Source organism: Narcine bancroftii, chromosome 2 (assembly GCF_036971445.1).
Source record: "Narcine bancroftii isolate sNarBan1 chromosome 2, sNarBan1.hap1, whole genome shotgun sequence".
Taxonomy (NCBI): Eukaryota; Metazoa; Chordata; class Chondrichthyes; order Torpediniformes; family Narcinidae; genus Narcine; species Narcine bancroftii.
In genome coordinates, this window is record NC_091470.1 from 342,364,276 (window position 1) to 342,391,064 (window position 26,789).

Consider the following 26,789-nt stretch of genomic DNA (forward strand, 5'->3'; position numbering starts at 1 on the left):
TAAAGGGATGGGATAGATCTAAGATTAAATGGGAAAAGGATATTAACCTTACTTTTTCCGAGGATGACTGGTTAGATATCTGTCGTGATCATGTTACTAGATTGATAAATGTTTGTTATGCAATGGTTAATTACAATTCTTTTACATCAATTGTATTTAACACCTGCAAAGTTTTAAAAAAAATTGTTTTAGTGAATCAGACTCTTGTTTTAGGTGTGGTAATTTGGTTGGAACTTTTTTTCATGCTGTTTGTTTATGTGTACCTATACAATCTTTTTGGAAAGCAATTCAATTGTTTTTGGAACATTTGTATAAGATTAAAATACTTTTAGACCCGGCAATAATTTTGTTAGGTAAGTTGAAACCTTTGAAAGATTTGGGATTAGATAAATTTCAGATTGCTTTTATAAATTTAGCTTTATCTGTAGCAAAAAAATGTATAGCAAGTATATGGAAAAATGCTAATGTGATTGATATTATTAGATGGCATAATGAGATGAAAACTTGTTTGGTCATGGAAAAAAATCACGTATGTTTTATATGATCATTATTCTTTTTTTCTTAATAAGTGGACTTTATATTCAGAAGATTTACATTTAAATTTACTTTGATTAGATTTTAGTAAATATATTTTAGTTTATATTTTAGTTTTTTTTTTATTTTTGGCTCTCCTAAAGAGAGCTGGCTGAGAGGGGGAGGGAGGGGGGGTCTTTTTTTTCCCTCTTTTCTTTTTTATATATATAAAAAATTATTGTTCTCAATATGTACTTTTTTTTACTGTATATAATAACTTTGTTGAACGAATAAATAAAGTTGTGAAAAAAAAGAGTCACAATTAACACCTCCAATGCTACAAGGAATTATGGTAAAGGATTTTTTATTTTCAATTTTAGATAGACAGCACCCAAGAAAAGAAGTTGTCTTTCACCTTAAAATGATGCCCATTTTAATGTTTCTCCATCTTCCTGTGTGATGCAGCAAATCTGAAATGATCTCTTGTGTTCAGCTTGAAGTTGTCTGTCATAATCCCCAATGTTTTTTCAGGAAGCAAACCTTTTGGAAAAAAAAACCTGTCATCCATCTGATTTAGTTGTAGACTCTCCTACCCTGAGAACAAAAACCGTGCCCATCCACCTTATCTCTAAGACTCATAATTTTATAAACCTCGTAAGATCACACCTCAGCCACCTTTGCTCCTAGGAGCAGAGTCCTAGCTTTTCCAGTCTCTCCTTATAACTCAAATTCTCTCAAGCCAGTAACATTCTTGGCAATCTTTTCTGCAGCTGCTCTACCTTAATCACATCTTTCCAATATTATGGAGATGAGAACAGTACACAATATTCCAGGTGCAGTCCCACCTACATAATGTAACATGAGGCCTAGCTTTTGTACTTAATGGTCCATCCACTCAATGCAAACACCACAGGGCTTCCTCATCACCTTGTCTACCTGTGTCACCATTTTCAGGGAACGATGAACTTCCAGCCCTGCATCATAGAACATTTCAGAATCCTTCGGCCCAGGATGTTGTACCAACCTATTGGAGAGCCCCTAGTGTTCTCTGATCCACAACACCTCTCCATGTCGGTCCTGCCCTGGTTTAACTGCCAAAAATTAGTTGCTTTGCACTTGTCTGAATAAAATTCTATCTGCCATTCCTTTGCCCACTTCTCTAACTGATCTATATCCCCTTGTAACCTTTGTCAACCTTTTACACTGTCCACCATGCCACCAATTTTGTTGTCATGCATGAACTTACTGACCATACCATCTGCATCCTCATCCAGATCACTGAGATACATGGCAAATAACCATAGACTCAGCACCAATCCTAGCCAAAGATCACTGGTCTCAGGCCTTCAAACTAAAAAATAACCCTCCATTACCATCGCCTGACTGCTCACACCCAGACAAATTTGTAATCAATTGGCTTGTTCACTCTGGACCCCATGAGATCTCATCTTCTGATCCAGTTTATCAAGCAAGACCTTGCCTGTGAGACAACAAGATCTCAGGGGAGTGGATGGAATATGGGGAAATCAGGCTACGGGAAAAAGTAATCTTAAAGAGTCAAAATTAACACCTTCAATTATACAAAGAATTATAGTAAAGGATTTTTTTTTCAATTTAGATAAACAGCAGAGTTACAGGCCCTTCCAGTCATACCTTGATGAATGGATCAGCTCCAAAATATTGGTCACGTATGTATCGATCTTTGATACATAAACAATGATGGATGATTTGCTGAGTTTCTCCAGCTTTTTATGTAAATTACAATAAAAGTGGCTGCAGATTTTCTTGTTTAGACCAGAAGGCAGACTATTCAGACCATGAGCTGATCCATTTCACCACCAAGCTCCACTGCCTGGCTTTCTCTCCATAACCTTTGATGCCTTAGCCAATGAAGAAACTCTCAATGTTTGCCTTAAGTACCCCAATGACCTGGCTTCCACAACTGCCTGTGGCAATAAATTCAATAGATCTACCACAAGAAACTGTGGCTAGCTCTAAATGCAGCTCAGGCCATCACATAGACTATCAGGGGAAAGCAGCCAACATATCAAAGGATACATCCTGCCCTGGTCACACTTTTTTCAAATCTCTTCCGAGATAAAAGACTTTGAAAACATGCTCCGCCAGATTCAAAAACAGTTCCCTGCTTTTATTAGATCCTTAAATGAACTCCATTCATATAAGATGAAGCCGTGAATTGCTTAATTTTCACTTTATCACTGTTCACTGCATGTTTTGTTTTATGTGACATTATTCCCTGCACTTGAGCTATTGGTTATAATATGCTAAGATTATGCCTTGGCCAGACAGCATATAAAACAAATCTTTTCACTGTATCTTAGTTATTGAACACGGTTAGCATAGCGGTTAGCCTTTACAGTGCCAGCGATCAGAACTGGGGTTCGAATCTCACACCATCTGTAAGGAGTTTGTATGTTCGCCCCGTGTCTGGAGGAGTTTTCTCTGGGGGTCCGGTTTCCTCGCACCATTCAAAAAATATACCTGGGGTGTCGGTTAAAGGGGTGTAAATTGGGCAGGATAGACCCGAGGGCCGAAATGGCCTGTTGCCGTGCTGAATGTCCAAATTTTTAAAAAAATTAAAATTTAGAAAATTTAAATTTAACATGACAATGAGCAATTCAAGTTTTCTTCACAACAATTGTCCAGGTTAAAAGTATTTAATGACTGTAAAAGTATGTTGGATCCTCAGGAAATGTTTTCCCTGACTTGAGACATTACAAAGGACATGCATAGAACATTACAGAACAGCACAGGCCCTTCAGCCCATGATGTTGTGCTGACCTATATATTCCAAAAAAACCTTCTAAAAAAGACAAAGTCCTCCCTTCCTCATAACCCTTTATTTTCTTTCATCCATGTGCCTGTCTACAAGTCTCTTAAATACCCCTATTGTCCAGCCTCCACCACCATCCTGGCAAGGCTTTCCAGGTACCCACAACTCTCTGTGTAAAGAAAACTTACCCCTGATCTCTCCCCGAAACTTTATTTCCTTCTCTTGTGCAGATGTCTTCTGGTGTTTCCTACTCCTACTCTGGGAAAAAAAAAAGATGTTGACTATCCACCTTAACTATGCCTCTCAGAATCTTGTAGACCTTTATAAAGTTACCTTTCATCTTCCCTGCAAAAAGAAAAGCCCCAGCTCTGCGAATCTTGCCTCAAAATTTGTATTTTCCATTCCAGGCAATGTCCTGGTAAATTTCCTCTGTACCCTCTTCATAGCTTGCTCATCTTTCCAAAAATGAGGTGATCAGAAATGAACACAATATTCTAAGTATGACCAGAGATTTATGAAGCCACAACTTTATCTCATGACTCCTGAACTTAATCCCTCAATTAATGAAGCCCAGCATTCTATAGGCCTTCTTAACTGTCCCATCAACCTATGCAGCAACCATGAGCGATCTATGGACTTGGAGCCTGATGCACAATCAATTGCACAAAGACAGAAGTAACCAAGACTGAAGGCTTTTCTTTCCACAAGATGAACAGCATCCCTGTGTTGGTCGCTCACACTGACCCAGACTCAAACTGGGGGAAGGCTTGTGGCATGCCAGCCTTTATGGGGAAAAAAGGGGTGGAGTCACAAGCTGACCAGTGAGTGCAGGGTCAACCAGGCAAAGTCATGTAATTTACATATGGAAAATATGTACAGTAATGGTTTCACCACATTCACCCCACTTCTTTAAAAAAAAGTCCCGTGGTGTGCGATGCGGTCAAAACTTCAGTCTGTCCAGCGGTCTTCTTTAGCATTATGACTGGCAAATCCCCATCCGAGGATCCATTGTGGTCTCCATCACTTTTAGCTGATCCATCCTAGTTGGCCCGACTGGGGTACTTGGGTAGGCTGAGGATGGGGGGATTGGGGTGTGTGTGTTGACTGTCAGATTGGCAGGAGTGGTGAGGGTTGGGAAGTTGGACACTGGAGAGCTGAGGGAGGGCATACCTGTCAGCTGGTTGATCAGGTGTGACCGGTCAGACTGGTAAAAGCATGGTTTGCACTCCATGCAGACCCGGAAATCTTTGGTCAGCGTCCTGATACCCTCGATCGAGTAGGGGAGATTAAGGGCCTTGATGAAGTGAAAAAAATGGATGATCCTGGGGTGGCAGAGGTCATCGTGCAGTGCCTGCGACAGGTCCGCCTGTGCACTGGCGCAAGTCCCCTGAGACAGGGCATCGTTAAGCTTTCCGGGCCGGTACAGTATATCATAATTGTAGGTGGAGAGTCCAATTCTCCACCTCAGGATTGTGTTGTTTTTGATTTTACCCCCCCTGCTGGTTATTGAACATAAAGGCGACTGCCTGTTGATCAGTCAGCAGGGTAAAATGCTTTCCGGCAAGATAATATCTACAGTGCCATACCGCTTCAACGATACCCTAAGCCTCTTTCTTGATGGAGGAGTGCCGCATCATGGGGCCCTGGAGGGTACACGAGAAAATGCCATGGGCCTGCCTGCTTGGTTAAGTGTGGAGGCCAGGGCAACGTCCGATGCATCGCTCTCCACTGGAATGGGATGGATTTGACCACTGCATGCATCGTGGCCTTTGGAATGTTGGCTTTAATCGGTCAAATGTCTTGCGGCCTTCTGCCAACAGGGGGAAAACAGTGGCCCTGTTGAGGGAACGGGTCTTCTCCGCATAGATGGGGATCCACTGAACATAATAAGAGAAAAATGCTAGGCACCTTTTCAAGGCCTTGAGGCAGTGGGGGAGTAAAAGTTTGAACAGCGGGTGCATGCGGTCGGGGTCGGGGCTTATGACTCCATTCTCCTCAATGCAGCTTGGTATAGCCCGGTGACTTGTGCTGAAGACACACTTCCCTGTGATATATCTCAAATTGAGGTGTTACAAGGTGTGGAGGGATTTTTGGAGGTTCCTATCGTGGTCCTGCTGATCATGGCCACAGTTGGTGACATTGTCAAGGTATGTGAAAGTGGCCCGCACCCCATGTTCGTCCACCATCCAATCCATCTCTCTCTGAAAGACTGAGACTCCATTCGTGACTCCAAAGGGGGACCGTCAGGAAATGGTAAAACTAGCCATCTGCCTCGAAGGTGATATACTGGTGGTCTTCGGAGCGAATGGGGAGCTGGTGATATACAGACTTAAGGTCTCTGGTGGAGAACATTTTGTACTGTGCAATCCGGTTCATCAGGGCGGCTATACGGGGTAGGGGGTATGCATCCAGCCGGGTGAATCTGTTGATACTCTGGGAGTAATTGATGACCACCTGGTGTTTCTCCCCACTCTTCATCACCACTACCTGGGCTCTCCAGGGGCTGGTACTCTGTTCTATCACACCTTCACAGGGGTGGGGGGTGGAAAGTGCGGAGCATGGTGAGGCCGCATGTTGGACACGGTGATTGGGTTTGGGGCTGATAGTTGGTCACTTGGTGAGCGAACACCAAGTTTAAAAACTGCTCATTGCAGACCATGGGGGGGGGGGGGGGCGGTCTGGGGCCCGTCATATTCCATGGTGACACTCTTTAAATTGTATTGGAATTCTAATCCCAGTAGGATGGGTGTACAGAGCTATGGTAGTATGAGAAGTGTAAAGTCATGATATACCAAGCCCCAGACAGTAAGTGCTACTGTGCAACTGCCACAAATCTCTGCTAAGTGAGATTTGGACACCAAGGGAGTGGTTTTGTGTCGTGTCTGGGTGAATGAAGGTTTCAGTACTCCCACTGTCAAATAGGCAAGCGAAGGGCCAGCTGTTTACCTGAATGTCCATCATGGACCTGGAGAGTTGATGGGGTCTGTCCTGATCCAGGGTTACTGATGCCAACGTTAGCTCCTTGTCTGAGGAGTTTTGTTGGCTGCCGGCACTCAATAAGAAGGCACCCGAGATGGCGGCCGCCATGGCGTGCATAGGGTCCCACATCATTCTCCATTTGAGAAAGGGGAGAAGGCAGAAGTGACATCATCAAGATTGGCAGTTTCTGTGGTGCGCGTGTGTGGCCGTTCTAGGTTCCCAAAAGTGATGGTGGAAGTGACAACATTGAAGATGGCTGCCCCCACTTGCACATGGCGCTGCTGGAACTTGGGATTTGTTTGGACTTACAGACCTTTGCGAAGTTTCCTTTCTTCCAGCAGTTGAGCAGATGGCATCCCTGGCAGGGCAGTGATTCCTAGGGTGCTTAGCCTGCCCACAGAAGTAGCACGTCGGGAAATCGCTAATGGCAGTGGTGATCAGCTCAGGACGGGACGAGGCTTGCGATCCTGCTTCCCAAGATGGCGGCCTCCGTGTTCCCCATGAAGTGGCAATGTGTTCGCTGGAGAATGATTCAGCGTTGTGGATGGCTACCTCTAGAGCGTTGGCCAGTTGGGGTCTGAGGTAGGCTCAGTTGTCTCTGTTCAATTAGCCTCTGCTTCATATAGCCAGAGCGGACGCTTGTTACGCAGGCGTCTCTGATGAGCAGCTGTGAGTGCAGAACAGCACTCACAGCCTGACAGTTGCAGTCCCTTGTGAGGTCCCGCAGAGCCCTGACAAAACCATTGAAAGTTTCCCCGAGTCGCTGTCAGCGTGAGTGGAGTACATGCTGCGCATAACCCTCGTTCACCTGGACTTTGTACTGGTCCTTCAGGGTGTCCATTGCGGCTCCCTATATCTGGCAGCCCTGGGCCATCTGATAGACTGGGTGCCTGATGTACGAGAATAGCAGGTGGAGCTTGTCCTCGTCATCCTGGATAGCTGCTGCAGTGGCTGTGAGGAACTTTTCAGAACAGCGGCGCCAGAGCGCCAACTTGTCGGCTGCCTCTGGTTTTCTTGGGTCGATTTCCAGGCAATCCAACTTCACGTACTTGTCCATGTTCTGAAAAGAAAATCTTGCAAATAAAATTGATGCTCGATCAATTGCACAAAGACTGAAGTAACCAAAACTGAAGGCTTTTCTTTCCACGAAATTGACAGCATCCCTGTGTTGGTCGCTCACGCTGACCCAGACTCGAGCTGGGGGCAGGCTTGTGGCATGACAGCCTTTATAGGGAAGAAAGGGGAGGAGTCACAAGTTGGCCAGTGAGAGCAGGGTCATGTAATTTACACATAACAAATATGTATAATAGCGGTTTCACCACAGATCCCAAGGTTCCTCTGTTCTTCCACATTGTTAAGTATCGGACCATCAACCATATACTCTGCCTTCTGGTTTGACCAACCAAAATGCATCACTTCACACCTATCCGGATTGAACTCCATTTGCTACTCTTCTGCACAACTCTGCATTCTCTCTATGTCCTGTTGAAACCTACATCAGCCTTCAACACTAACCACAACACCTGCAACCTTTGTATAATCTGCAAATGTCATTTATAAAAATCATAAAGAGCAGGGATCTCAGAACAGTTCCCTCCAGAACTTCACCAGTCACAGAAACATTAACTTTGTTCCTCAAGTGCTCTCTGGCCTTGCTTCATTTCCTCACAGGATTGCTTCTCACTCTTTAAAAACTTCTGTTTGCTTATGTAATACCATTTACCTCGGTAAACGATAAGACAGCAGTTTCCTTTAAAATTCCTTGAAAACTACAGGAGGATCAGCAAATAAAATAAAAAAAAACTGATTTGTACATAAACTGAATTTCATCCTTTGTAATCCTGCATACAAACCAACAGCTTTGCAATTTGATCTGTGAGATCCTATAAGAATAAATGGAACAAATCAAAAACTGCAGAGGATTACGTTTGTTCGGCATTCTCCCAGACATAAAACTTAGTGGATTTACAGTTTGTCCTGCAGGATATTTTCTAAAAACACATAAAACTTCTTCCATTTGATTGTAGCATCTGTTAACCTTTCAATGGCTGCAATAAATTACATGCAGCATTTCGTGTGAGAGAAAATTATTCTGATGTGAGATGGCTTCCACAAAGAAAGTGAATAATGTCAAGGGGGGGGAGGGGGTGAGGAGGACTGGAAGCTGTAATTTACATATGTCAGTGGGTTTTACACAGAACAAATTATTTTATAGTTAACTGGCCGCTGTGAATAGGCCCTCATGTGTAGATGAGTGATAGAATCCAGAGAGAGATAATGGAAATGTGGGGAGAATAAAATCGGATATGGAAGGATGGTGTCAACATGGATGTGCAATCATTGCATACATGCGTGCATGAGCTCAGTGGATTGAGAGATCTATTTCCATGCTGTGTCCCTCAATGACTCTGACTGTAGAAAATGCAAGATGGATACCACAGTGGGTATAATGGGATTGTGAGACTTGATGCGCTTCAGGACTCTTGCTTCTTGCATATTCATTGTTCTTCGTCCACACCTCATTTGTCACATTCTGAAGAAGAGGTTAATATTGCGAAGGTAAAACAAATTTACAATATTTTTGATAAAAGATAACTTAACCTAAAGTAGCAATGTTATTTCTCTTTCCACAAATGCTGCCTGCCTTGCTGAGTATTTCGAGAGTTATTTTTATATCTGCAATAATGAAAACTGGACAGCACTCCCCAATAGGAATGGGCACTGTGTTTCCAAGAGATGGTATGAGTTAATATTTGTCTGTGATTTTGTCACTGATGGTTTTGCCTAAAAATGCACAGATTCAACACTTCCGTGGAGGATATGATGGAAGATGGGGAAGAAGAAATGAGAAACGAGGCTGGAAATTGTGTGTCTCAGTAGATATGTAGATATCAATGCGCAATAGGTCAACATGTGACTTTTACTAGATCGATGCTAATTAAGCACAGGGACCTTGCAGACAAATAGAGTTTGTAGTAGGGCCTTGTAGATTAAGCTGGGGCATGGGAGTATTGCAATCAGCTGCTGAGGATGTGGTACTGTGGATAGGGTTGTGATCACAATTAAGGTATGTGTCATGGGTTCTGAAGATAATTGCACTAAATAGTGGTAGCTCCAAGAGTTAAATTAAAAAAAAGCTTTAGTGAACCTACTTGCAGGAAGATCCAAAATGTGAATTAGTTCAGTCCATAATTCAAAGATGAGCAGATCTAGAGGTTATCTCTCTTGTACAGAGCTGCTTCTCCACGAATCATCCACAATTCCATGGAGTTGTTAAACAATTTCATTGCTACCACAATGTGACTTGTATCATGATCTGTGTATCTGAAGCTGTGAAGCATCAAGGGCTGCCTGCAAGTGCCTTTGTGCCACCCCTCCCCCTACCCACATTCATGCTGCCACTATGGACATTAAAGGGACTGGCAGAATAGTCCAGCATTCCAGCTGTCCATCCTCCAGGTGGTTATTGCAGAAAACCAGTCCCAGGATGTAGCAGGAGCACTGGAGTTATTTAAGATAACTTTACCTCTTTTTAACAATAGTCGGTTAAATTTAATCTCTCCAATAGACATTTATTTTAGATATTTGCAAGTTTGGCATTTTGTTCAGTCTAAGCTACATGATTTTCCTCAAATTGCAGATTCAAATATTCTTCATATATTGTTTGATTTACAGTTTATTCACAGTGGATTGATATCATGTATTTATAATAATTTATTGGATCTACAATCAGCCTCAAAGGCTGGGATTAAAAATGATTGGGAGCATGATCTCAATATGAAATTCTCAGATGAGGATTGGTATTTCACTCTTGGTTTGATCAATGAATCTTCATTTTGTGCAAGGCATTGTGTAGTACAATTTAAGGTGGTACATAAAATACATATGTCTAAACTTAAATTAACTCGTTTTTATGCAGATGTTTTTTTTGGTTTTTTTGAGTTTGTTGTTAAGGAGTTTGATGTTTTTTAAATTTTTTAAATTTTTCACACTGTGAACCATACTGACCAAAATACATACAGACATTTTCCTCTTGAATATACACAGTGTCATTTTCTCTCCTTTTTCCCCCTCCCTTCCCTCCCTCTTTCACCCCCCCATTCATTCAACGTTCAATCTGTATGATACATTAAACCCATTAAACAAAGTTGTCACACAATAAAAATAAACAAGAAATTTGTGTCTTCTACTTTTACATACTGGGTCAGTTCATTTCGTCGTCTTCTCCTTCTGTCATTTTAGGTGGTGGAGGTCCATGGTAGGATTTCTCTATTGTGATCCATGTATGATTCCCATATTTGTTCAAATACTGTGATGTTATTTCTAAAATTATATGTTATTTTTTCCAATGGAATACATTTATTCATTACTATGTACCATTGCTGTATTCTCAGGTTATCTTTTAATTTCCAGGTTGACATAATACATTTTTTTGCTACAGCTAAGGCTATCATAATAAATCTTTTTTGTGCTCCATCCAAATCAAGTCCAAGATCTTTATTTCTTATATTACTTAGAAGAAAGATCTCTGGATTTTTGGTATGTTGCTTTTTGTGATTTTATTTAATACCTGATTTAGATCTTCCCAAAACTTTTTCACTTTCTCACATGCACAAATTGCATGTACTGTTGTTCCCGTTTCCTTCTTACAGCGAAAACATCTGTCTGATACTGTTGGGTACCATTTATTTAACTTTTGGGGTGTGATGACTAGCCTGTGTAACCAATTATATTGTATGTAACCAATTATATTGTAATTTTTATGCAGATGTTGATCCAACATGTGAAAAGTGAAAATTTTATGAAGCAGGAGCCCTGGAATTTTACATATCCTCATTGTGTGTCAGCCAATCATGTAGCAACCGCTTTAGTAAAACCCACCCCATGCAGAATTGTGTCAGTGAGAATGTAAACTGCAGTAAAGCTAGAAAGAAGCACAATTTTGCATTTTCTCAACTAGCAGATACAAGGTGGAAGCAGAACAAGTTGTACAGCATATTTAAACACTATGGTAATGCACGAGGGACTATAAAACAGGGCTGTTTTTTAACTATTGTTTGTAATGTATTCAATTTGGTAACAGAGACCTGCTATCATTTCAGTTTTTATTATTATGAGAGTTAAAAAGATTATTATCTACTTCTATTCAACATTATTTAAAAATAGAGAGAGGTAATTAATAGAAGGATTGAATTTAGTGATTTAATGGGCAAAGAAATAGTTTATCCTAAAATTCTAATATAAATCTACAACACCTAACGTTCGCTCTGAATTTAATAATCAGATAACATAAAGTTGCCTGTGAGCCACGGAATCCAGATTCAGTCAAGTATTGATAAACACAGCACATTGTGATGGTGTCGTGTTCTACTTCATAATTCATTGCATTTTGCCACTGAAATTTTGCATATTTGTCAATATAAAATATTTTAAAATTAACTATAACTCAAACCACAATGGAAAGTAGGCTGCAGGTAAATATTTAAAGCAAAAATGAACAGAAAAGTACTTAGCTCTCACATGATTTGAAGTTGAAAGTATTTACGGAAAGTTGAGTGCGCTCTCTCACAAACTGTGATGTCAGTTTTCTTCTGTGAGCTCCATTGCAGAAAATCCTTGTGCCCAAGTGCTTAATTGCCCCTTCATGGTAGCATAATTGCTACTGTAGAGGCTAAACTCTTCTTTTGGTACCAATTATCGGGTATAGAAGCAGGCTATTTGATCTTTATAGTTGTGCCTGCTCTTTGAAAGGTAACCAGATTAGTTACCTTCTCTTATCCCAGAGCCTTTATTTTTGTTCCTCTTTCAAATATCAACACAATTCCCTTTTGAAAATCTTCTCCACAACATTGCACTGTGTGTTCTGAAAGCCAAGAATGGATTGGTTCTTTGGGAGATTATTCTAAAACAACACCCCACAGTTATCAGACCTGTCACTGAAAACAGTTACTCCACACGCTAACAAAGGCCATCATGATTCGCAACTCTCTCCATAACCTTTCAAGAAAAACAGAAAAACTAATGAGTAAATCACCGAAGTCTGCAGATCAGAATCAGATTTCAGAATTTATTGTCAAGAACAAGTCATGAAATTTGTTGTTTTGTGACAGCATCATAGGGTAAACATTCATATTATAACCATCTTACAACTATAATATAACCATATATAAAAAAAAGTACACAAAAAGTAAAGCAGTTACTTTTGTTCATTGATTTTTCAGGAATCAGTGGGGAAGAAGCTGTCCTTGGGCCGATAAGTGCTTGTCTTTATGCTCCTGTACCTTTTTCTTGATTGTATCAGAGTGAAGAGGATGTGGCCTGGGTGGTGGGGGTCTTTAATGATAGAGGATGCTTTTTTAAATCACTGCCTTATGTAGATGTCCTCGATGGAGTGAAGTCTGGTGCCTGTGATGTCGCAGGCCAAGTTAACAACCCTCTGCAGTTTATTCTTGACTTGAGAGTTGGTGTCTCCATATCAGGCAGTGATGCAACCAGCCTGAATGCTCTCCATGGTACACCTGTAGAAGTTTACAAGAGTCTTCGGTGACATAAGAAACCTCCTCAGATATCTTACAAAGTATAGCTGCTGGCAATCCTTCTTTGTGATTGCATCAATATGTTGGAGGTTCCAGGACAGATCTGCTGAGATGTTGACACCTAGGAATTTGAACTTATTGACCCTCTGCACTATTGAGCCCTCGATGAGGACTGGGTCGTGTTCTCCTGATTTCCTCCTGGTCCACAATCATCTCCTTGGTTTTACTGGCTTTGAGCACAAGGTTGTCATTACACCATTCAATTAGTTGATCTATCTCCCTCCTGTACACTATTTGTGATTCTGCCAACATCTGTGGTGTCATCGGCAAACTTGTAGATAGCATTGGAATTGTGTCTGGCCACGCAGACATGGGTGTATAATGTATTGATAATCAGTGAGAATGTGACAGTGTTTCCAATTCATACTGACTGTGGTTTTCCAATGAGAAAGTCAAGGATCCAGTTGCAGAGGAGGGTACAGAAGCCTAGAATTAGTAACTTTTTGACCAGCACTGAGGGAATAATGGTCTTGAAGGCTGAGCTATAGTCGATGAAGAGCAGCCATATGTTCTCGAGGAGTTCTAGATCTGAGTGGAGAGCCAGTGATATTGCATTTGCCATGGAGCGATTGTAATGATAGATGAATTGGTGGGTCCAGATGTTTGCTTAGGTATGTGTTAATTCTGGCCATGACCAGCCTCACAGTAGAAGTTAGTGCTACCAGGTGGTAGTCGTTGAGGGAGCTCACACTACTCTTCTTGGGTACAAAGTTGATTGATGCCCTTTTGAAGCAGCAGAGAACCTCTGTCTGCAGCAATGAGAGGTTGAAAATGTCCATGAATACTTAGCACAGATATTCAGTACCCAGCCAGGTACGCCGTTAGGGTCTGATGTCTTGCAAGGGTTCACCTTTTTGAATGATGTTCTGACGTCGCGCTCGGAGACAGATATCACAGGGTCCTCAGCCTTTTCAGGGATTCTAGTAGGTACTGTTGGTTTTTTTTCTCACAGCAGGCATAGAAGGTGTTCAGCTCATCGAGTAATGAAGCATCACAGCCATCTACCTTTGTAATGGTCTGCATTCCCTGTCATAGCTGACATGTATCTGTCTCTGTCTCTAGCTTCCCCCGGAATTTATACTTTGCTTTAGAAGTGGCCTTCTGCGGGTCATAACTGGTAAAAATCCCAATCCCTGGGCTTAAACACCGTTGTTCTCACCCTCAGTAGGTTGCGACTTCTCAGATTCATCCAGGGTTTCTGGTTGGGGAACACCTTGTATGTGCAAGTGGGCACACACTCGTCCACATAGGTCTTGATGAAGTCAGTGACACCTGTTGCATATTCATTCAAGTCTATGGATGGGTTCTTGAATATGTTCCAGTCCATTGATTCAAAGCAGTCCTGCAGACGCTCCTCAGCTTCTCTCAACCAAATCTTTTGCTGTCTTCACTATTGATGCTGTGGTCTACAATATCTGCTTGTATGCCAGGAGTAGGAGTACAGCCAGGTGATCAGACAAAGGCAAAAGTGTGGTTGAAGTATGGCTCGGCATGCATTCTTCATGGTGGTGTAGCAGTGGTCGAGTGTTGGTTCCCCTGATCTTGCATGTGATGTGTTGGTGGGAGTTTGTCAATCTTCTTCAGGATGGCCTGATTGAAGTCCCCTACAATGACCGGGAAGGCATCAGGATGTGCTATCTGATGGCTGTTAATCACAGTCCTCAGTCCCTCCAGAGCCAGCTTGACATTAGCCTGAGGCAGAGTGAAGATTGATTGAAATAAAAACACAATGTGATTGAAGTAAAAACTCAATGCTGGAGAAACTCAGCAAGTCAAATAGCATTTTGCTTAGACCTTGATAAAGGGCTCAAGTCTGAAATGATGGTTATATATTTTTTTGTTTGCTATATAAAATATACTGTTTGACCTGCTGAGTTTCTCCAGCATTGTGTTTTTACTTCTTACAGAAAAAAAATATGTGAGGATTTCCTTCCCTCCACATAACTCATCTCTATATCATCATGGATAAATGCCATGATATTGGGAGCTGATGAACTATCTGGAGTACGGGAAGAACACACTTAAAGTAACAAGTGATATATGTCTGTCATTTGCTGTAGAGACCATTTGTTTGTTAATTTTCTATTTATACTTGAATATCACCAAAACCAAGGAGCTAAATGTAGACTTTAGGAAGGGAAATCCAGAGATGTACGATTCAATAATCATTTGGGGATCAGAGGTAGAGAGGGTGAGCAAATTTAAATTCCTGAGAGTCACGATTACAGAGGACCTTTCCTGGGCCCAACACAAAAATATCATCTACTTCCTCAGGAGTTTGCGGAGAATGACATCAGAAACCTTGGCAAACTTCTGCAGATGTAGAGTGGAAACTGTATTGACCAGTTACATCATGGCCTCACATAGGAGCATCAATATCTCTGATTGGAAAGCCTTACAAAAGGTAGTGAACGCAGCCCAGTACATCACAGACAAAACTCTCATCACCATTGAGAAAATCTACATGGAACTCTGCCATCGGAGAGCAGCAGCAATCATCAAGGATCCACACTTCCCAGGATATGGTCTATTCTCACTGCTGCCATCAGGAAAGAGGTCTAGGTGCCACAAGACTCACACCACCAGGTTCAGGAACAGTTGCTACCCCTCCACCATCAGACTCCTCAACAAAAAACTCAGTCAGGGACTCATTTATTACTGAATATTTATTTATTCTGTATCTTCAGTCAATTTGTTTATCTTTCTTTCTTTGTTTAAATTTCTCTCTTTTGTATGCATATCTTTTTCTTGAGTACAGTGTACCATTGCTGACAAGAAGAAATTCTGCCTGGCATGCAGTAAAAAGACTCTCAGGGTTGTATGTGATAATCATTCATGTACTCTGACAACAAACCTGAAAATTGAACTTTGAATGTTTACTTCAGGATTGGTAAATTAAATCACACTTATTTATGTCTCTAGGACTAGAAAGACTAATTTTCACTGCACATACATAACCCAGGAAAAAATTCTGGCTGGCTGAACACACTACGCACGTATGCCTACAGTCATGTAATTGTTCCTATTACCAGTGCCTCTTTCAGCTACAGAGCCTCGTCGTGGTATTACTCACTGGAGACTGAACTGAGAAAAAGGAATACCCTGTCTGGCTTCCAAAGAAACATGATCCCATCAGGTTAAAGTGTGCACCTAATTCATATTTCAAGATCTACAGCTACCTGGAAACAAGCAGCAATTAAAGATGCACCCTTTCCTTTTCTTTCACTTCCTGTCTTCTTCTTGTTCATCATTGCCTTCCAGGTAAATGACATTTTCCAGCCTGTGACTGGATCAAGCTACATCTGTGCTATGAATGGCATTTCATGAGGAAAATCAATGCCGTTGTTCACTGCTGAGTGATTGTGTCCAACTGAAATGAGTTGTGGGGGCTGTTGGTGGATGACCGGTTGCGTGACTACCCTTGGCTCCTGGAAAGCTTCTCTTTCCCATTTTACCCAAGAATATTTAACGTCCAAAGTTAAATTTATTTTCAGAGTACATACACAACATCACATACAACCCTGAGATTCTTTTTTCCTGCAGGCCAGGCAAAAATTTTACTTAGTGGTAACTATAAACTGTTCTCAAAAAGAAATATATGTACAGAAAAGAGAGAAATGCAAAAATAAAAAGAAATGTAAACATATTGATTGTTCAATACAGAAAAAAGTAAATATTTAGTAATAAATAACGTGGAAATTACAAGCCCTTAATGAGTCTCTGACTAAGTTTGATGATGGAGGGGTAGGAACTATCCCTGAACTTTGTGATACAAGTCCTGTGGCACCTATTCCTCTTTCATTATGATGGTAGTGAGAACAGAGCACGTCCTGGGTGGTGTGAATCATTAATGATTGCTCCTCTCCGATGGGAGTGTTCCATGTAAATTTTCTCAATGGTGGGGAGATTTTTTTAATTGTGATGCACAGGGCAATATCCATTAAATTTTCAGAGTTTTCCACTCAGAGGTATTGGTGCTTTCATACCAGCCCATGATGCAACCAGTCAGCAAACTTAATACAATACATCTGTAGGCATTTGCTAAGGTTTCCAATGATCTACCAACCTCTGAAAACTCCTGAGGAAGCAAAGGCTCTGATGTGCTTTGTTCGCAATGACATTAGTTGGATGGGTCAAGGAAAGGCCCTCCAAGATAGTGATTTTCAGGAATTTAAATTTGCTCACCTTCTCCATCTCCGATCCCCCAATGATCACTGGATCACTATTTATGGCAACACACATTGTGAAGAAAGTATTTCAGATCCTCTACTTCCTCAGGAATTTGTGGAGGTTTGGTAGAACATCGGAAATTCTGGAAAATTTCTACAGATGTTTGGTGGAAAGTGTGCTGATCGGGTGCATCATGGTCTGGTATTGGAACACCAATACCCCTGACCATAAATCCCTGCAAAAGGTAATGGACACAGCTGAGGATATTACAGGAAAATCCCTACTCACCATCGAGAACATCTACATTGAACACTGCCGACGAGGAACATCAGCGATCATCAAGGCTCCACACCATGCTCCATTCTAACTGCTACCATCAGTAAAGAGGTATGGGTGCCACAAGTCTCACACCACCAAGTTCAGAAAAGCTGCTACCCCTCCACCATCAGACTCCTCAACAACAAACTCAATCAGGGACTTATTTAAGGACTCCTATACTCCAGTAATTTTTTTTCTCTCTGCATTGTGCAGTCAGTTTATTTACATTTCTTTATTTGTTTGCATGTGTACATTGAGTACAGTTTTTTTTTACATGACCAATCAATGGTAATTCTGCCTTGTTTGCAGGAAAAAGAATCTCAGGGTTGTATGTGATGTCATGAATATACTCTGATAATAAATCTGAATCAAGCACCTCTGGTTTTCCTTTCCTGAAGTCTATACTCAGCTACTTCATTTTGGTGATATTGAGTGAGATCCTGTTGTTAGTTCGCCTTTCAATCTCCCTCCTGTTTTCTGGTGAAATTAAGAAGTTGGTTCGAGACAAGAGGGAGGTCTGTACCAAATATAAAAAAAAAACAAGGGATTGAGGAGATGTATGGTCATTACTTAAATTGCAGGAATAACCTTAAGAGAGAAATTAGAAAGGCGAAAAGAAGGTATGAGGAGTCCATAGCTAATAAGGCAAAGGTGAATCCTAATGGTTTTTACAGATACGTGAACAGTAAAATGAGGGTTAAGGATAGAAAAGGTCCATTGGATTATGGGACCAGTGAACTATGTCAGGAACCATATGAGATGGAAGAAATAGTGAACAATTTTTTCTCGTCCGTATTCATGAGGGAAAGGGACATTGGGCTATCTGAGATAAGAGAGGCAAAGGGCTTTGTTATGGAAAGGATAGGGATTAGTAAAGTGAGAGTTTTGGAGCTTCTAGGGTCAATTAAGGTGGATGTCTCCTGGTCCTGATGGGATTTTTCCCAGGACTTTAAGGGAAATCAGGGAACAAATAATGGGGGAACTAACAATGATTTTTCAAAGATCACTGGAAGAGGGAGTGGTATCACAGGATTGGAGGATTGCAAATATTGTTCCATTGTTCAAAAAAGGCAGTAGGTGTAGGCCAAGTAATTATCGGCCAGTAAGTTTGACTTTGGTGGTGGGGAAGGTTATGGAGGGTATTCTTTGAGATAGTATATATGCATATCTGGATAGGCAGGGATTGATTAGGGGCACCCAGCATGGGTTTGTAAAAGGAAAGTTATGTTTGGTGAACCTTGTTGAGTTTTTTTGAGGAAGTGACAAAAAAGGTGGATGAAGGTAGAGCAGTGGATGTGATCTATTTGGATTTTACTAAGGCTTTTGATAAGGTTCTGCATGGAAGGTTAATAAGGAAGGTTCAGTCACTAGGAATTAGTAGAGAGATTGTGACATGGGTTCAGAGGTGGCTGGGATATAGACAGCAGAGAGTCATGGTGGACAACTGTATGTCAGGTTGGAAGACTGTGAAAAGCGGGGTGCCTAAGGGATCGGTGCTGGGTCCCTTGTTGTTTATCATTTATATTAATGATTTAGAGGAGGATGTGGCTAACTGGGTAAGCAAATATGCGGATGATACGAAAATAGGGGGATTGGTGGATAGTGAGGTAGATTTTCTTGGATTACAAAAAGATTTGGTTTGTTTGGAAGAGTGGGCTGAAAGATGGCAGATGGAATTCAATGTAGACAAGTGTGAGGTGTTGCATTTCAGTAAAAATAACCAGAATAGGACATATACAGTTAAGGGGAGGGCATTGAGGCACACAGAGGAGCAAAGGAACCTGGGGGTTATGGTGCAGAGTTCACTGAAGGTGGATTCGCATGTAGACAGGGTGGTTAAGAAGGCATATGGTATGCTGGCCTTCATAAATCATAGTATAGAGTATAGGAGCTGGGAGGTGATGCTGCAGCTGTTTAAGGCATTGGTGAGGCCAAGTTTGGAGGCTCAGTTCTGGTCTCCAAATTATAGAAAGGATATAGATAAGGTGGAAAGGGTGCAGAGAAGGTTTATAAGGATATTGCCTGCCTTACAGCATTTGGAGTACAGGGAGATATTAAGGAGACTGGGACTTTATTCATTGGAACATAGAGGGGTCTTGATGAAGTATTTAAAATTATGAAAGAAATAGATAGACTAGACATAAACAGACTCTTTCCCCTGAGGGTAGGGGAGATTGGAACAAGAGTTAAGGGTAAGGGGGCAACACTTTAGGAGAAATATTAGAGGTGGCTTTTCCCTCAGCAAGTAGTGGCAGAATGGTATGTACTTCTGAATGAGATAGTTGCATCAGGGTCCCTTCTGTCATTTAAGAGAAGGTTGGATGTGTACATGGAGGTGAGGGGGTTGGAGGGTTATTGGCAGTGAGCTAGTAGAGTTGTTCTAGTAAACCAGTGCAGACTCAAAAGGCCGACATGGCCTGTTTCCGCGCCGTAAATGGTTATATGGTTATAAGATACTTATAATTTTTTGTTTCTGTAATACCAAGTTAAGTAAATTGATTACTTGCAATTCTTAAAAGAAAGGCTAGTGTAAACCCTAACCCTCTATTTGAGGGAGCCCAGGAAGGCTCATAAATAATACAACAGGGGCATAATCTGATATTACTATACCCTCATAATCCTAAAAGTGAATCAGTAGGATCTGTTGATTATCTATAAGAAAATAACAAATCCACGTAAAAGTGTGATGAATGTGTGAAAAGAATTATCTCTCATATTTGGATAAAGGAAATACCCAGACATCAGAAATACCATAATTTGATAAAAATAATGAATTAATGAGGTAGATTTACTCATTGTGGCAGGGTTAGGAGACCAACAATTAAAATCCCCATCAAGCACCAGAGGGTATAAACTATTTTAAGCCTTGCCTCTCTTTAATCTCTACTTGCTTTAAAATGGCTACAAAAATGTAAAAATGTTCAAAAGAAACCAACATCATCTACATTAGGGGCATAAACATGAGCAAAAACTATCATTTTATGATACTATTTCCCTGTAATAATGATATAACAACCATTTGTATCTGATATGACACTATGATGAACAAATGAAATATTTTGATTAATATGAATCAAGACTTCCCCCTTCTGGCTTTATTCTGAAAGCAAGAATGAAAATGCTACCCCCTCCACCTTGTTATGAGGTGACAATAATCACAACTATGAATATGCATTTCTTATAAAAATAAAATTGTAGCTTTAAATTGTTTAATATATGAAATTACTTTCATTCTCTTAACAAGATGATTCAAGCCTTTCAAGTTCCAACTTGTTGAGGTAAATTGATTAGCACAAATAATATCCAAACACCATGTGTCAGCCTTGAGGCAAAAACCTGAAACTACTAATGAATTAAAAATAAACAGTACAAGGTCAAAATTTGTACAGACTCTTAAAGCCATAACAACTTTGAGAAAACAATCCCCCACCTTTCCATCCCCTTCCCTCTAATCCCAAATCCAGACAGCTGCTAAAGACAACAGCAAGCTCTTCAAAACAATAATTTTCCTGCTGTAAGATCCATTCTTATTAACGTAAATATACTCAGCAATTCCAATCGATACATAATTTTGTTAAGAGTACAACCATATAAAAAGATTTCTTCTAGAATTTCAGATTCAGTTATGAAAATATATAAAGTATAAATATGAACCATTATTACTGAGAGAAAAATGAATGTATAATTCTCAATATTCATCTCATAAAAATTTAATAGCTCAATTAATTTAATACAAAGAAAAATACTTACATGACTTCAACCAAAGTGGGTTTATTACCCCATAAAATATAACAAAAGCATAGGAAGCCAACCAGTCCTCACTCAACAAATACTACATAACAAGTGTTAGAAAACTTATAAGTAATGATAGTAAATCAACTTCAATCATCAAGTAGAAATTCACACTGAACGTTACCATCTAGGTAATTCCAAGCCCCCTCAATCAAGTGCAGCTACTTCTTATGTCCATTGGGAAGTGTAACATGGAGATGTGTGGAATATAACAGGGAAGGCTTGAAACCACATTTATACAACTCTGACATTACTTTTCTGTATTTGGTGCGCTGATTCAAAATTTTGGGACAGTACTCCTCTACAATCCTGATATTCGAGTTTCCCTTTTTGACTCGCTTCACGAATCAGAAAATTCTTTATTTGATAATGATGTAGCTGAAGAATAATCCGGAGGTGGCTTAGATATTAATGAGTGGTGAGTTCTATCAATCTCTGGCAGAGATCAAAGCAGCTGCTTCAGAAAAAACCACGCAAAGCAACTCCAAAAAAAAAATGTGTTAGTTGCCCACTTTTGGTAGATTCAGGTAAGCCCAAAATACATAGATTTTCTCATCTACTCGTGCCTTCTAGGTCAACGACTTTCGCCGTTAGCTTTGCATTGCTGTCATTTAATTTGGAGCACACATTTTCTAATTTGTCAACATGCTCGCACAAGTTGTTCAAACCGAGCTCAAAAGATGATAAACGTTCACCATGTTCCTCAGTTAATCTCTGGGCTTGGTCAAGTTTAGCATCAATCTGACTTAAGATAACTTTAAAATCATTGGTCAGTGACTGCCTGTGCTGATCCAGTTGCTCAGAAACAACCTCCATAGTCGGATTAGTTGGCATTAATTTCTTTCTTCCCAGATTACCACTTTTTGTAGCCATTTTAAAGCAAGTATAGATTAAAGAGAGGCAAGGCTTAAAATAAGAAACACTTTGGTTGTGAAATAAAGGACCAAATAGGTAGAAGAAAGATAAGTAGAGAGGAGCATCTAACTGCTGTTGCTACACCATGCTGCAGCAAACTGGAAATTGTCAGTGAATTTGTAAATTATGTGTCGTACTAAACCACAATATCATAGGTTTTAAGTGAGTAGAGGACTAAATTTTCAACCCTGTCGTGCTCCCGTGCTGATGGAGATTGTTGAGATTTTCTTGCCATTCTGCACTAACTGGGGTCTGAAGATGAGAAAATCTCGGATTTATCACTGCTATTTGCTGTGGATGTTGTAAGACTCTTAGTGTTAAGTTGAAGTGGTTAATTACAGGTAGTGGGGCAAAATAGGCTTTCTATTAGCTTGGTCCCTTGATGGGAGGGTATGGAAGGTGCAGGTCATTGGGTCTATGCAGAATAATAGTATGACACAGATTGAATGGGCCGAATGGCCTGTTTTCTGCTGTAATCTTCTATGGTTCTCAGACACCCATTCAGCACTGCAATTGAAACTTAATCCCACTGAATGAAATGTAATTAAATATGATCCACATCTTATAACAAACATGCCATTCCAATATTCACGTTTATGTACTGCTGCACGAGATCTATTTCTATCCCTGCTCTTGAAGTCTTCCCCTTTTCCCCCATCTTCTGTGAGCAGGAAAATACTATACAAGAAGTTTTAGCTGCAGCTGGGTGGTATAATTTCTCTTTCATCAAGGTTTGAGTACAAACTTGAAGAGGGCACCCCTGTATTGAAAGAGTCCAACACCATCAAAAGGCTGCAACGCAGAATGTTGATACATGTCAATAATTCTCAGGCACCTCATTGTGAAATTTAGAAGAAGTCTTCAATTGAAATGAAGAGTGACATAGTTGATTCTAAGAGCTTAAGTAAGGAAACAGCAAGGTATGAGACAAAGGTCAGCTTAATTGTTTGGGGAACTTACTTGTGTGGTTGACAGTGTATCAGCAATAACCAACATGTAAGGAGCACAAGGGTGAATAACAAGTATTAATTCCATTTGGCACAAAATAAAGCAGGAGGGTACTTCAACGATAAATTAGAAATGGTATTAAGTTCAAGTAGGAGACAGATATATTGACCTCAAAAGAGTAGCAAAGTGTAAAACAGCTTAGAACTCAGCAAAGGAAGACCAAAGAATTAATTAAGGGTGGAATAATAAGGGTAGAGATTAGGCCTGCAGGGAACTGACAGTAAAGACTTCTACAGGTATGTTACAAGAAAAAAGATTAATGAAGACAAATATAGTCTCCAGTTAGAATCAGGGGAATTAATAGAAGAGAACAAAGAAATGGATGACAAATTTAGCAAGTAGCCTGGTTCTTTCTTCACAATGAAGAAAATAAGTAATTTCTCACAAATGTGAAGGACCCATGTGTAGCAAGAGGGTGGAATTAATGGAGATCAACATTACTAGGGAAATTTAATGAGGAAATTGATGGGATTGAATCCTAAAGGCCAATAATGTGTATCTCAGACTACTGATAGAAGTTGCCCAGAAAATAGTAGATGCATTGGCGGTCCTTTTCATGTACAAAACAACAGCATGATCCCACAGACCTGCATTCAAAAACAGTTGGAAGAAGGTGCAGTGAGTGATAGTCCTTACAACATCTGCATGGTATACAGACCATTTGATTCCTGGTGGCTGTTCGATTTCCTTCCTAGATGTCTCAACCTTCAGCAGGCAGGAAAAACACACAGAAGTGCTGCAGGAACTCAGATAGTCCCACAGCATCCATAAGTGGGGGTAAAGATATATCACCGATGTTTCAGGCCTGAGCCCTTCTTCAAGGAATAAGCAAAGAACAGGAATGCATAAGAATAAAGTCTAAAGACTGGCCGGGAAGGAGTCCAGACCAACAAAAGGTGTTAATTTGAAATGATAAGAGGGTTAGGGTTAGGGTTTGGTTTTGGTTCTGTGAAAGGAGACAGAGGGAAAGGAGAAGAGAGAGACAGAGACAGAGTGAGAGAGCTGGGGGAAGGGCAACAAGGGGAGAAAAGAAGGAAGGGAGGGGGAAACCAGAGAAGTTGATGTTGATGCTATCAGGTTGGAGGATGCACAGATGAAAGATGAGGTGTTGTTCCTCCAATTTGTGGGTGACCTCAGTCTGTAAGTGCAGGAGACCATTGACAGACATGTCAGGAGGGACTGGGAGAGGAAATTGGTGTTGACCAGGATTCCTTTTTTTGATTTGACAGTGAATACAGAAATGGTAGGTTTGGTTAAAAATGATCACTGTCTCCATTAGTCTTTTTATGACTTCCTTCCAACATATGACATTTTGTGGTTGAAATGCCTTTGATGGACCCTTCGATGTAAGGATAAGACTGATGTTCAGATTTCATTCAGAAGAAGATATTTTCTGATGTGGAAGTTTCTATTGATTATTCCTGCACAGGTCTACATTACTGTATGTACAATAGCTGAGATGTTTGGGTACAGGTGGGACAAAGGAAGCAAGTGCCATGTAGCTCTCACACAGTATTGCCTGCCTATCATTATTTCACTGGCTTAATTTACCCTCTAGGCATGAAGCTTAATGTATGTGATTTCTCCTGTGGTAGAACATTGGTAAACTCCAACTTCACTTTGAGAACCTCTGCAAGCGCAACACAAAAGCCTTAAAAATCAACAAAGGGTTGGCAAAATACAGCAGATGACCGTAACAAATGGCAAGATACACTTCGTCAACATAGAGCAAGGGAAAGAGTGATTTTGAGTCAGTTTGAGGAGCGGAGAGCTAAACAAAGAGCACAGCAGAGATTGGACAACAATTGAATGATGCCCTATATTTGCAGTAGCTATGGCAGAGCCTGCTGTTCCAGGATCAACTTCCATGGCCATAGATGACACTGCTAAACAAACCAGTGACTACCAGAGGCGCAATACCCATGATCAATCATGACCGACGGAGGCCAAAAACTCTCCTGTGATAAAATGTAAAGCCTAAGGAAAAGTAAATGAAGAAATGCAATTCCATTAAAAGCAAATTGAAGCACAGAAGTAATTAGTGGGGGTGGGAGATTTGAGTTGGGCATGGATTTGCATGGTGATTATTCAGAAAACTGTAGGGATGTGATTAGAATTGGCATCTCCTGTTGAACAGCAAATATTGTAACATGAAGTTACAATGAACAGTATGGCTAATTTTGTGCTGTGATGTCTCCAAGTCTGTAATTAACAGTTTCTATTTGATATGGATTTCATGGTCCAGAGATGGTATGCCGACATTCACTGATACACACACAGGTGAAGAAATGGCATGAAAGTTCTATGGTTAAGGAAGAGTGGACCGTTTTTTGTTATGTCCACATTTTAATTCAACAAGATTCTTCACCTTCAGGATATGGTGTGAAATAGGAAACTGTATTTGTTTACAAAAGACAAGATGATAAAGAGCCACATGACTAAAAATGGTTTTAGAAAATTGTTACCTGGTTCATTTCACCTTCATGCATTACTTGAAAGATATGTTTCAACATAATGCATGATAGGAAAGTAATAGATTAACATGGACCAAGATACAAATTTGAATAAATTCAACATTGGACATATATTAGTCTTTTGTATAAAATTATAATTTTGAATTGAAATCTGTACAGTTTACATTTTAATTAAATAGTTCTATAAACTCTCATATACCTGTGTTTCGTGTGACACTGCACTTTGAACAACTGTCTACCCGGCGTTCTTATGAAAATTTGAAATTCTTACCACTGAAAATAAAGAAAAGAGAAGGAAAATCACAGTTGAGGATCAGGCCATAGAAAGCAAAATAGTCTGGTTGGTAGCCTTGTGTGGGTATACCTCTGTCAACAGTACCAATGAGAATCCCTGCAAAAGCTGGTGAACCTGTGATATCTGTCTCTGAGGCCATCGTCAAAACACCTTTCAAAAGGGTGAACCCTCGCAAGACATACCTGGCAGGTACTGAAAATCTATGCCAACCAATAAGCTGGAGTGTTCACGGACATTTTCAATCTCTCATTGCTGCAATCAAAAGTTCCCTCCTGCTTAAAAAGGGCATCAATCATACCAAGAAGAGCAGAGTGAGCTGCCTTAATGACTATCATCCAGTGGCACTCATATCTACCGTAATGAAATACTTGGAGAGGTTAGTCATGAACAGAATTAACCCATACCTAAGTGAACACCTGGACCTCTTGCAATTTTCCTACTGCCACAATTACTCCACAACAGATGCACTACACTTTGCCCTGGATCATTTGGACAACAACAGCATGTATATCAGGCTGTTTTTCATTGAGAACAGCTCAGCTTTCAACACCACCATGTGCTCAGTAATGGTCATATTGATGCAATCATGAAGTACCTTGCCAGAGGCTATACTTTGTTAGGTGTTTGAGGAGATTTGGTAGGTCACCAAATACTTGAAAATTTCTACAAGTGTACCATTCTGATTGGTTGAAGCACTGTCTGGTATGAAGGTGCCAATGCACAGGACAGGAAAATGCTGCAGAGAGTTGAGAACTCTCATGCACCATCATGGGCATTAAGAAAATCTACAAGAGGTGGTGTCTCAAGAAAGTGGCCTCTATCATCAACGATCCTCACTACCTAAAAATTGTAATGACTATTTTCCTTTATAATTACTTGAAAGAATTAGAATGTTATTGTTGTTAATGACTTATTCAAACAAATCTGTACTAAAG

The 26,789-nt window shown here is 40.4% G+C and overlaps 1 long non-coding RNA gene across 1 annotated transcript in view; it reads right to left on the reverse strand.

Annotated features, from left to right (window-relative positions):
- Window positions 1-911: 911 nt before the first annotated feature.
- The window catches only part of LOC138752798 (uncharacterized), a 118,442-nt gene continuing 92,564 nt past the window's right edge, over window positions 912-26,789 (reverse strand). Inside the window, exon 3 of the long non-coding RNA XR_011350943.1 lies at window positions 912-1,053. This is a non-coding gene — a long non-coding RNA (uncharacterized lncRNA). The remainder of the gene's footprint in view (window positions 1,054-26,789) is intronic.